The sequence below is a fragment of the Rhinopithecus bieti genome, unplaced genomic scaffold (assembly GCF_001698545.2).
Source record: "Rhinopithecus bieti isolate Rb0 unplaced genomic scaffold, ASM169854v2 scaffold_35885, whole genome shotgun sequence".
NCBI classification, from domain to species: Eukaryota; Metazoa; Chordata; class Mammalia; order Primates; family Cercopithecidae; genus Rhinopithecus; species Rhinopithecus bieti.
In genome coordinates, this window is record NW_016815776.1 from 1,373,532 (window position 1) to 1,386,025 (window position 12,494).

The following is a 12,494-nucleotide window of genomic DNA, read 5'->3' on the forward strand; positions in this document are numbered from 1 at the left end:
GGAGTGTTATAAACTGATTCACGTTTTAAAAGCATGATTTTAGCTCAATAGTAAGTATAGCCATGAAGCCAAATTGACAAAGTGGAGGTTTTCTAGTGAGGACCTGCTTTGATGCCTATATAAGGAAGATCTGGCATGAGCATTATCTGTTCACTGTTTGTAAGAAAACACCTGGCCCGGCACAGTGGCTCATGCCTATAATCCCAGCACTTTGGGAGGCTGAGGCGGGTGGATCACCTGAGGTCAGGACCAGCCTGGTCAACATGGTGAAACCTTGTCTCTACTAAAAATACAAAAGCTGGCCGTGGTGGCGAGCGCTTATAATCCCAGCTACTTGGAAAGTTGAGGCGGGAAAATCACTTGAACCCGGGAGGCGGAGGTTGCAGTGAGCCAAGATCACGCCACTGCACTCCAGCGTGGGTGACAAAAGTGAAATTTCATCTCAGAAAAGAAAAGAAAACGCCCATCTGCTGAAGTTGTGGCAGTGACTGAAAAGTTGGCCCTCTTTGGTCATTTGAAAAGTCCACCAGTCTTCCTTTTACATTTTACTTTTACCCACCCATAGCTTGCTTTTCCTCAGTGACAGGTCGGAAGTCAAGGTTAGAATGGGTTCATCCAAAAGCAGAGGCTGCCCCAGTCTACGGCCTCATCACAATCCATCCACAAGCAAGCTTTCCAGAATGTCCTCAGGTCCAACCCAGGATTGTGACTCTCAGCCATCTGCACACTGCTTACTGCCCAAAGAGTTCCTCCTGAAACTTCAAGATCAGCACACCGTTAGGTGATAGAAGGAAACTGCAGAAGAGTGTTGTATTATAGCCAGATCTCAGTTTAGTAATGACATTTTATGCCTAGAAATAATGTTTAAAATGTTCAAAAATAGGAGCTAAGTGGTCAGTTCCAGCTTTTTTCCCTGTAGAGACCTGTCTCCTGCAGCCTTGGGTGGGATGATTCCAAGGCATACTCTTCACACTCTTCTCTAGGGTTTTCCCCTAGGATTAAGCCCTAATCATCTATTATAGTAGCTGGCTTAATATTTTATTGAGCTCCCTTTTTCTTCCCTGTATTGCTTCTTCACTACTCTGCTGGTGTTCCATGTGCCTCTCAAATAACTACTTGCATTAATTCTTACCTCAGGATCTGGTTCTGAGGGACTCAAGCTGAGCCATCCTCTACGTAAAATCTTCCTCCTTCCTGAGGTGGCATTAGGTGGCCACCTCCCTTGAGCCATAATGGCAGATAAGATCCAGGAAAAATGAAACTTACCAATAAAGGAGAGATCTGAAAATATTATTACCATTATGCCCATAATCAAGTAGTCTTTTTGTGAGCTTAAGCAAGTACATGACTTGCATTTACGTATTCCTCCTTCTAAAAAATTAGGAGGTAGTTGCCTCTCCAAAATGGATTTCTTAGCCACTGCATTTTCCCCACTTAGGTTAGGTAAAGCTTGGCTATTATATGAGGTTTTACCTTTCAGCACAAGGGGACGCCACTTTTTTAAAAACATATTTGTATTTCCATAGGTTATTGGGGAACAGGTGGTATTTGGTTACATGAGTAAGTACCTTAGTGGTGATTTGTAAGATTTTGGTGCACCCATCACCCGAGCAGTATACACTGCACCCAATTTGTAGTCTTTCATCCCTCACCCCCTTCCCATTCTTCCCTCTGAGTCCCCAAAGTCCACTGTGTCGTTCTTATGTCTTTGCATCCTCATAGGATAGCTCCCACTTATGAAAATATACGATGTTTGGTTTTCCATTCCTGAGTTACTTCACTTAGAATAATACTCTCCAGTCTCATCCAGTTGCTGCGAATGCCATTAATTCATTCCTTTTTTCTTGCCTAGGAAACCAGGCTTCCTCCTAGACCAAGCTTTAGTCTTCACTACCTCAGGCAAAGAAAGCTTCCCTTGCATGAGGAAGTCATTGCCCAGCCTCTTCTCTGCTCTCTGTGTGCAGCTTCTCCCTCCCTGGCCTAGGGCCCTGACTCAGAATGACTCTTCAGCCCATGATTTTACTCGAAGGCCTCTAATCAACCTGTGGTACTACATGCTACACAAGATTCTTAGAAATCCCTAAGCTTTCTCAGGAGCCTCCCACCCTGCTGGGAAACAAGCCGACTTGTCAATTAGAGAATATCCAAAGATGTTAAGCCACTTAATCCTCCCCAAAACTCAGTGTGGTAGGGATTGTTACCTCCCATTACAGGAAAGGAAACTGAGGCTTGGGAAGGTAAAGAGACTTGTCCAAGATCACCTTCTGGAGCCACATTTTACACCACAGGTAAGGGAAAAGGGATCCGAGAGGGCATGGACACTGTGTCTTCAGACTGAGTGGGAAAGTACTCTTTACCTGGGTACTTATTGGGTGCAAGTTGCATGCCCCCTGTGCTAATACACAAGGGACAAGTTTACGGGCCTCCTAAAAGTGTGGACAGTGCACCCGTCCAGCCAACTTCATGGGTGCACTGTGAGGCTCTGGTGATGGGGACAGGCTTATAAAACACTCTCCATACTAAGATGAGGACGTGTCCCTGTGTCTAGGAAACGCTGGAAATTAAGTGTACAGCAATCAAAAAACCTTGACATCATCCTTGATGGCTCTCTTTTTCGCACACTCCAATTCACTCCATTAGAAAACCATATTGGCAGAATCTAGTGAATCTTGTCCTTCAAGCCCTCTCCCTGTAAGGCTCCCATGAGCCCTGGGGGCTTATGGAGAGTTCTGGGTGGGCAGAGGAAGCCAGACTGCATTAGGGAAGCAAATTTGGGACGTAAATTTCCTCAGAAGGTTTCAGGCGATAGGGACCCCAATCTCCAAGGCCCCAAGATTCTGTTATGATTTATTTTCTCATTCTAAATAAATGTTCACTGTCAAGCCCTAATTCTGTCTTCTCTTTCTTAAGCAGCCCTCTCTTCCCCTATCCCCACACAACTGTGTATGCTTCAGGCCCCAGAAATCCTTCCCTGATTTGAGGTCTGGCGTTTACCAGGGCAGGGATTGAGAATAGAGGTGTAAATTTGTCAGAAGGAAACGGGCCGCGCAGTAAGAGAGTAAATCCTCATATAACATGGCAGAAAGTCAATGGATAAATCAAGAAATCGCCATGTAAGCTTCTTTTATTTTATTTATTTGTTTATTTATTTTTTGCGACAAGCGGGTGACCACCAGAAGAAATTAACAGAGGAATTGTTAAAAAGAGCTGTGATGGGAGGGAGAGGTGCCCTGTTGCTTTCATTATAAGCAAGTCTAGATAATTTTATTTCGTAATAAGCAAGTGGGCGTTACTTTCGTGTATTTTTTTAAAAACAAAATTAAATAAAAATACAAAACAAACAATACAAAACAGGAAAATAAATAGCAAACACGCACGCAACACAAAACGGCCTTGGCGGTGGGGAGCCAACGGGCGGTGACGGGGGCGGGAAGAGGGTGGGACTTAGGGACCCGGGGCGGGGCCAGGGCCGGTTCTCCTTAGGGCCGGCCCCAGCGAGGGGGCGGGGCGCAGATCTGTTTGCCTCAGACACCTTCCGCCCTGTGGCGCCAAGAGAGAGCAAGGTCACGTTGGCCTTAGGCTCCGCCTCCAGCTCGGGTACTAGGCGGTCTAGACCCGAGGCTACCCGGGCCGGAGGCAGGCTTGAGTACTGAGACCAAACGTTGTTCCCTCCCGGACCTCGGGCGCCGGGCCGCGCGCTGACTGACAGCCCCAGCTAGGCCCAGCAGGTCCCCTAGTCCCCCGCAGTGTCCCGCAGTCCCCCGAGACTCTCCGAGCGCCGTTGCTGAGCCCTGCGAATAGCAGGTAAGCGCTGCCCGGGCCCCTCGTCAGCCCGCTAGGACCTGGATCGCGGCTGAACGTCAGGACCCTCTTGACTCCCGGCCCCCGACGGAGTCCTGGGAGTCCCCGCTGGGGCGACAGGTGGCGGCGGAGTGCAGAGCCATCCGAGGTCGCGCGAACCGGGGCACAGCTCCGCGCTGCCTCTGCGCACCGTTGGTTCTCACTGCAGCGTATCAACCTAACCCCCCAGCACCCATTTGGCTATGACCAGAGCCCCGGAGACGTGGGTTCGGATCCCACCTTTAGCACTCGTGCACTCAAAGGTTAAAAATATAAGCATGGTGTCTAACAAATACTTAACGTGTGCCACTCAGTGCCCGCTGCTGAGCTAAGTGCTGGGGTTACAGTGGCAGGCCAACAAACGTGGTGCCGTCCCGGTGCAACTCACAGTCCAGTGGGGGGAGACTGACAGCAAATGGATATCTATGCAAACAAGTGTGAACGTTAAAACTGTCGTCAGAGCTATGAAGACTGAACGTCTAGGGTGCTGGAGAGCTTTTATCAGGGCCGCCAGCTACAAAGGCTGCTGGAACTAAAACTTTAGAGAATTCGCAGGCGGGGAACAAGAGAGCACACTCATTTTGTTGGGAGAGAATGTGGCTTGAGGAAAGGAGGGTCGGTGGGGCTGGCCTGCAGAGAGCTGGGGAGAAAGCAAGTTCCTTCACCTTAACTTCCTCCTCTGTAAAATGGGACTGTTCTACCCATTGAGGATGGAAATGGTGAATGTAAATGACTTAGCACCGCATGATGGGTGCTGGATGTTACTCAGCACTAAACATCCAAGGCTGGATGTTGTTCTGGACTAAACACAGTGTGCCTGCCTCTCAGCAAAGTCACTTCCCCTCTCCTTGAGTCCTGTTTCTTCCTCTATCAAATAAGTAGTTCTGAGTAGAATCTCTCAAACAGCCTGTTCTCTAAAATGATGACTGGTTTAGTTGTTCATTCTTGAAACATTTAACTGGCACCCACTTTACCCTGGCTTTGAGGATTCAGAGAGAAATCAGTCAGGGGCCCTGCCCTTCTGGAGCCCATGTCGGGTGGGCCAGGTGAAATAAAGTGACTGTTCCACCCTGGCAGAACCCAGAGGAAGGGGTGTGACCCTCTGGCCTTACAGGGGAAAGCTTCTGTATTTTTGGCCAGGTGCACATTTCTCATAAAGCCACCCAGGAGCCCCTGAAGGTATGGTTCACACAGCTCCACTGAGCATCAGTTACTTCCTGAATTTCGTTGGTGGTTCTCAGCTTTTGATGTCACTCCTAAAACCGGACAGAAGACTTCCCAGAAGCAGCAACTATGCTGGTACCTTGCTGAGGACATGTCAGACCTTGAGACCCCATGGATTTGGGAGAGCATTTTAGGTTTCAGGAAACACCTGTCAGCTGCTCACTGTATTTTACTGGCTCAAATGATCCTAATTTCTTATTTGGCTCTGTTTACACCATTGGTGTAGACAAAGGAAGTGCTCTATGAAAACTGAGAGGCCCAGAGAGTGGGGGAACCCAGATGAGGCAGGAGTCTGGCACCATTTGTGGGGAGTGGTAAAAAAGAACAGGTAAGATGTTAACAGAGGGCGTTGGAGGGAAGAGGAGAGAGGGCAGCCATTTTGCAGCCTCCCTTTTCTGCTCTCAGACCACAGCAGGGTGCCAGCCCATAAGAAGGGAAGCTCCAGGCTTGGTGGTCACAGACCTGGCACTTCCCAGCTCTGTGACTGACCCTGGGCAGCTCACGCACCATGTGTGTCATGAGGATTGTGCAGGCTTAACAGGTGCTTGGCATATAGTTGGCCCTGAAGAAATATTAACTCCCACCCTTTACTTCTCCTGAATGAACTAAAATATGCAGAGTTGTAGTGTGTACCTCCGAAGGTTATTATGGGGATTTAACGAGGACCTAAAATGCATAGAGCAGTGCCTGACATGTAGGAGGATACTACTACTATAACTATTGATATCATTCCTTAGGCTGAACAAAAACTGATGAAACAAAACAGGGCAGCAGCAGGAGAGGGATAGGAGTGGAGGCGGTATAAGGAACTGTGCAGGGTGATTAGTTGGGAGTTAGATTATCTGTTGCAGTGGTTTTGCCATAAAGCAAGAGCCTGGCAGCAGAGAGGGGTGTTCTGCATGATAAAGGACCTCCTGGGCAGCTGCACTGTCAGAAAGTCCCAAAGTTTGAGTGTCTTCGTAGACTCAGGCCAAAGAAAGCATAGCAAAAGTTGGGTAAAACTAGGGTTGAAAAAGGTCTAAAATGGTCTTTTTGATGATGTGTCTCTAACCGATGGCTGAGTGGGGGTTCCCTGCAGGGGGCTGCCACTGCTCCTTGCAGACCCTTGCCATCCATTTGAGCATGGTAACTGCCTGAGACTGGTCTGGCTCTTTGACGTGGGAGCTATGGAGTCTAATTTTGCAAACTTTGCACCCAGTAGAGTACCAGGCCAAAAAGGCATGAATCAGTCATGAACAAATAAGTGAACAAAAACCCGAGGCAGATTCTTCACTGTATCTGTGCATGTGTGTGTGTGTGTGTGTGTGTGTGTGTGTGTGTGTTTAAAAGGAATATGAAGGTAAGGAAAGATGACTAATGTGTTTAAGCATTTGCTTAGGGCCAAATAGTTTCATGTATGTCACAGCTTAGTGGTGAACACTACAGTCTTGTAAGCAGATAAAATTGCTTGTGTGACTTTCCCATGTATCACCAAAGTGCTCTAAACCTGTTTTTACATCTATAAAATGAGAATCATTGTAGCTAATTCATGGGGCTGTTAGGAGCATTAAGCAAGATAAGCATATGAGGCACTGACCTCAGTGTACCACATGTAGTAAGGTAAGTGCCCTGTCAATAATGGCTGCCTTATTATTATATTTATTCATCTTCCCAATGATCTCCACTGTGATAAGGAAACTGAAGGCCGTAGGCACAGACGGGTGGCGTGGATTCTGAACTCAGTCCCACCTGGAAGCAAAGGCACTCTGCAGACACTGACCAGACAGCTTGTGTGAAATGAAATCAACTTTATGTGCATTTCATTCATTATTTAAAGCACTTGACTATGTGAATTTTTAAAAAGAAAAAAACCTGCAAAATTATAATTTATGTGCCTTTCAAGTTCAGGTATTTTATCATCTCGATAAATCTTCCATGCATCTATGTTAAACCACTTTGGGCTGGCGAAGCTCTTAAATAAAGTGGCTTGTCCTCACCAGTGTCTGTCTTTGCTCGTTCCCCAGTAAAGATGGACAGATCCCATTTCGCAGGGCAGGCTTCAGGGTGGCAGCTCCTGCCCCATTGGTTTAGCTGTGCAGTTCTGCATGATGGTATTTAGCAAACCGCAGTGGACTCATGATTCCTTCATCATGGTTTCTCCCACATACACATAGACCCATGTGCCACTCTAGGAATTAGGAATAGAAAGACATTCTGTTGCTAGAGAGAATCTGAGAAATCAGCTCCAGGGAAATCTAAGATTCTTTGTAATAGATTTTGGGTGGAAGTGCCTGGGATGAGGGTGACCATGCATCTGGAAGTCAGCACTGTCTGCTCTTTCCACCCAGGAGTGCTGTGTCTGGGCTGCCTTCCTGCCGGGGGAAGGCCTGGTCTGCATCCGTGTGCTTCTCTGCTGTCCCTGCTTCTGGCCAGAGCTGCCCCTAAATCCAGAATGCCTGGGAAGCCTTCCTGAATCCCTCCTCAGCCTTCCCATAGTACCAGTGGGTGACTGTTGGCCTGCCCTTCTCTGGCCACGCTGAATTACCTCCTCTGCTGGGCTGTGAGCACTTCTACAGCTTTGGACCAAGTATTCCCTGTCCTCAGCAGCATGCCTGGCACGTTGTCCTCTTTCTCTCTCTCTCTCTCTTTATTCCTTCCTCCCTTTCTTTCTTCTACAAATACTTCAAGCAGCGTCCTGGGGATTCGAACAGTGAGTCAAAATGACATAGTCCTGACCCTCATGGAGTCCGCACACATCATGAGACAGATTTAACAATAGAATTAAGCACATAAACACACATACAGCAACACATTTTAAACTGGGTTAACTCTCCTGAAGGAGGAGCCTGGTGTGTCAGGGCCGCATGTGGAAGGGAGAAAGATAGAGAAATATAGTCAGTATCCCTAGAGAGAGAGGGGCCCAAAGTGTTGGATGGAGGCTTATGTTCATTTTTTCATACACCTTTGAAGACCACTGGATGATATTTTTCTATAAATCCTGGTAAGCAATGGTGTATGCTGCCAAGGTCATCCTATTGAGAATGTATACTTTTAAAAACAACTGTGCTTTAGCTTCCAAATGGGAGAATAATGCTGTGATCCAATTCACTTACCCCTTTATAGTTTCTAGAGCTCCTCCTCGGATGTTGTCTGGTGGGGTACTGCAGTTCTCGGTGTTAAATACATCTCATCTTGGGTAGCATCAGCAAACAGGGATCCAGCTCACCTGAGGGTAAATCTGGTGGCGTGGGCACTGGAGCCTTTTCCCTTCTGAGTGACAGAGTCCACCTGAAAGCCTATTTGTTTCCTCCTTCTCTGATACTCCTGGGCACACCAGGCTGAGGCTCCGGCGTAGATTTGATCATGTTGTGGCTAGTGGTCTGTCTGAGAGGAAAGAAGGGCACTGCTGACTACTGTTGTCCAGAAAGGTGGGCCCACCCATCTGTGTGCAGCTGTGGCAGGGTGAGCTGGCAGTGATCCTACCCATGCCAGCACAGTCCTTCGTGAGGAACCAGCAGTTCTCCAGAGGGGCACCATGCTTGCCTTCAAAACCCATTCATTTCCGCTGAGAACAAGGAGAAAATCACACTAAAGGCCTCTTCAAAATAAGATGTGATCCAGTCTCAGGAAACATTCTCTGTCCATACTTGAATATTATTAGAGGGTTACTTTGGCCAGAGCTGTTGACAAAATACATCTCCAATCCCTACCAGTCTCAGATGTAGACCTTATCACCAGAGATAAGCTGCCATCTTCTCTACAGCAAAGGAAGGATGCATCACTGCACAGAAATTGAAAAGGCCTCCATGCTACTCTTAGTGGGGTGAGTTTGCCTGCCTTGCCCAGACTGGTGGGGAAGGGCTATATTCTCAAGGTACAGCTATAATAGGACTGTAATCATGTGGCTCTTAGCCATGGAGAAAAGAAGTGGTTCTGGAAATCTCCCTTTCATAAAGGCTGACACATTGACAGTATTTATGCCTCTTGAAAGTACATGTTAAGTGGTGGATATTTATGAGAAGGGTTTTGAGGAGTAAATGTGTCCATCAGTCAACCTGGAACTTTTTAGAGCTCCTAAGATGATTTTAAATTAGAGCCAGTCTTCTTCCTGCCTTCCCCTTCCATCAGCACACCCCCTTTCTTTGCTTTCTCTTATAAAAATGAAGTGTCAAGGCGGTACACAGCCCAGGGTGGAGGTTGTAACTGCCTTGCAGAAGCAGAGTTAGCATATTAAAGGCAGGTGTGTAGGGGTTAGAGCCTTGATTCTGCTCCTTCCCACTTGTCACAGTGTTCTGGAAAGAGGAGAGTATGGAGCAAGGCTGACAAGCATGGCTCAGCCTAACTGCATCCTAACCATTGTCATCAGCAGCCCTGCTATCAGCCAGGCTGCTCGCTGAAAGGTTTACAACCATAAAGGAAAAGAATGATGAAAACATGTGATGCAAACCAACCCGAATTTGGGCTTAATAAGTGCCAGATGGGAGTGAATGAGTGTCAGTGTGAGTGAGGGAATCACACCAGGTCAGGTCAAGAGAAACCTTTAGAAGGCTGGAAGTTTCTCTGTGAGCCAGTGATCATTAGGACAGAATGCCTGTTACATGAATTAGTGTGTAGGAGTCTAACTTGGAATTATTACTCACTTTCAAATCTTCGTTTTAAAGATCAGTAATAGGTTTATTGCACAAACCTTATACTTAGTAACAAAGACTGCTTTGCTTTTAATTTCCCATCTGGCCTTCTTCTATGTAACTTGTATGATGCTCTTGGTCATTCTTGTCTTAATTTTTTTGTGTGTGAGAGAAAGGATACCACTGTCTGCTACTCATGCTGTGTTTTGTAAGTAATCAAAGGACCATCGATGATAAAAGTATAGGAGCTGCCTGTTTCAGGTGTCACTGAAATGCTGCTACCTTTTGGCTTCTTCTGAGATTCTGCTTTAAGAAAATAATCTGAAAAGTAGAAAGAGCCACTGTATAAAAATGCTCTCTGCATCATTATTTGTAGTGGTGAAAACTTAGAAGTGATCTGAATATACTGTATAGGAGGAGAACAAATTACAGAACGACAGGCTGATGGAATATTATGTAGTACTTAAAAATATGAAGATTAGTCACATGGGAAACCTTAACATGCTCTGGGAAACCTTAACATTATGTAATGTGTGCCATTACATAACAGACATATGTAGGAAAACAACCTTCAAGGGAAACCTCTAAGGAGACAAGAGTTACATACGAACAGGGGAATTATGGATAACCTTTTTCATATGTCAAGCTTTCCATATTGTTTTATTATTCCTATAACTATTTTAAAATCTTAAAATCAGCCAAATTAAACAATGATCTTTCTTCAGTTTGTAATTTTAGGGCACTACCTTTGTGGCCTTATCCTGAATTAAATCATCCAATCAAAAAGAATGTTAAAGCCAGGTTTGGCTCCCTGTTTCCAGGTTTTCAGTCCAGGGATACAATCTGGGTTCCTGGCTGAACGGCTTGCAGATGTGCTCACCCTGGCCCTATAGACTTGAATTCTTAAGGTTTTTAAGTTACAGAAGGCCACTGCCTCTCCTGGTCCCCAGTAGTGTGGGAGGAAGGAGGAATTTGGAATTGCAGCCTTGAGAGGCCTTATTGGTGACATTTCAGCAAACTCTCCCTGCAACCCAACACACACAGTTAGCAATTGCCTAGGGTAGCCCTGTATCATTCTGGCTTCTTGTCTTGCAGGCAAGGTATTCTAGTATCTCAGGAACTGGATATTATGTGTGTACTGCCAACTCTCACTGTGACGGCCTTATATCTGTGTATTATTTGCTACCTAATCCTGGCCAAAGCCTAGTGCATGGCCAATGAATGGTATGTTCTAAATTAAACTCAATCAGTTGGCTAAATATTAGGAAATCACGACACAAGGCAAGGACTTGAGTCTGAGTAGTTCATTTGAGAGTGGAGCCCAGGAAGCACTAGCAAAAAGGTGGGAAATGAGCTAGGGAAGTGTACCATCAAGCAGCCATGACCAGCAGGGGCAGCTGGGCTTTAATCCTGAGGGAGATCTCCAGAGCCAGTGTAGAACCATCTCAGAGTTATGCTGTCATGGGGCTGGGGGCCAGATGTACACATGCCATTTCTGTCAGTCTTTGCTTTAGCTTTGTCAGAATTATTTCACTAGATGAAGTCTGTGGACTCTCCATGCTCTTACATACCTTTGTACTTGTCCCTGCCATTTCTGGGAATGATCAACAAAGGAAGTTTTCATAGTCTCCCTTCCAAAAACATTTTTTTAAAGATGAATTCAAGAAGCAGCTGGTTTGACCACCTAGTGCCTTTTGAGCCACCTCTCTGTTATACAGATGGTAGGTATTCTATTTGTCAATGACTGACTGTCTCCCTTCCTTTTTTCCTTCTATCAAGTGCATTTTGATTTTCTTTCTTCATTTCCTCTAATGTTGCTAAGAAGATAAAACAGGAAGCCCCAAATTATTTGCTGTTCTCTGTCTTATAAAGTTTGTTTGAAGTCATTTGTATTAATGGAAATGCATTGAGATTTTGATTTTCTTTTCCTACCCTCAGGAAGACTGCTCTGCTATAGGTCACCAGCGACCTTCATATTACCAAATTTTACAGGCTTTCTCTGTCCATATTTTCAGTGCAACGTGTGATATCTCAGACCGTGCCCCACCTTTTGAACTGTTCTTTCTTGGACTTTCTTCTCTCTTCCCTCATTGTTTCTTCTTTGACTTCTCTACCTGCTCCCTTTCCTCTGCTGGCATTTTTAGTGGGGCATCCCCAAGATTCTTCCCTTGGGTTCCTCTTGCCTGTACGTTACACCTGGATAATTTCATTCACACACCTGGTATTTAACCATCACCTTTATATAGATACCTCCCATATCCTTATCTCTATCACATCCTCTCCCTATAACCCAGACATCTGTGTCCAGCAGTCTGTTGAATGCTTTCTCATGTGGCTCCTGTAGGCATCCAGAGTCAGCATGTTTTGTTTGTTCTAGACTATTTCCTCTTGCACAAGGCTGACTAAATACTTGCCCCTCTCAGATTGTTTCTGCTACCCCCTTGAAGTCGTACATACACCATTATGGGCTTGTCAGAAAGCTTCTGTCTTGGAAAATCAAGTGTAAGACAAGCGCAAAAAACTTGAACTGGCTTAAGATTTAGGAACTTAAAACTGTAATTTTATTGTCTCTTGCAATTCTGGGGGTTGACTGGGCTCAACTAGGCAGTTCTCACTCTGGGTCTCATTCAGAGGCAGTTGGGGGGGCTGAGGCTGGACCCACTCCAAAGGCTTCCTCACTCGAGAGAAACCTAGAGAATGGGAGCAAATATTTGCAAACTGTCTATCTGACAAGGAATTAATAACAAGCCTATATAAAGAACTCAACTCAATAGCAGGAAAAAAAAGCCAAAATATTTTGATTTTTTAAAATGTGCAAATGAT

The 12,494-nt window shown here is 45.8% G+C and overlaps 1 protein-coding gene across 3 annotated transcripts in view; it reads left to right on the forward strand.

Annotated features, from left to right (window-relative positions):
- The first annotated feature begins 3,539 nt into the window (after positions 1-3,539).
- The window catches only part of NMNAT3 (nicotinamide nucleotide adenylyltransferase 3), a 111,295-nt gene continuing 102,340 nt past the window's right edge, over positions 3,540-12,494 (forward strand). For all 3 annotated transcript variants that reach the window (XM_017853680.1, XM_017853681.1, XM_017853685.1), the window contains exon 1: positions 3,540-3,804. The gene's annotated coding sequence lies outside the window, so the exon portion shown is untranslated. The remainder of the gene's footprint in view (positions 3,805-12,494) is intronic.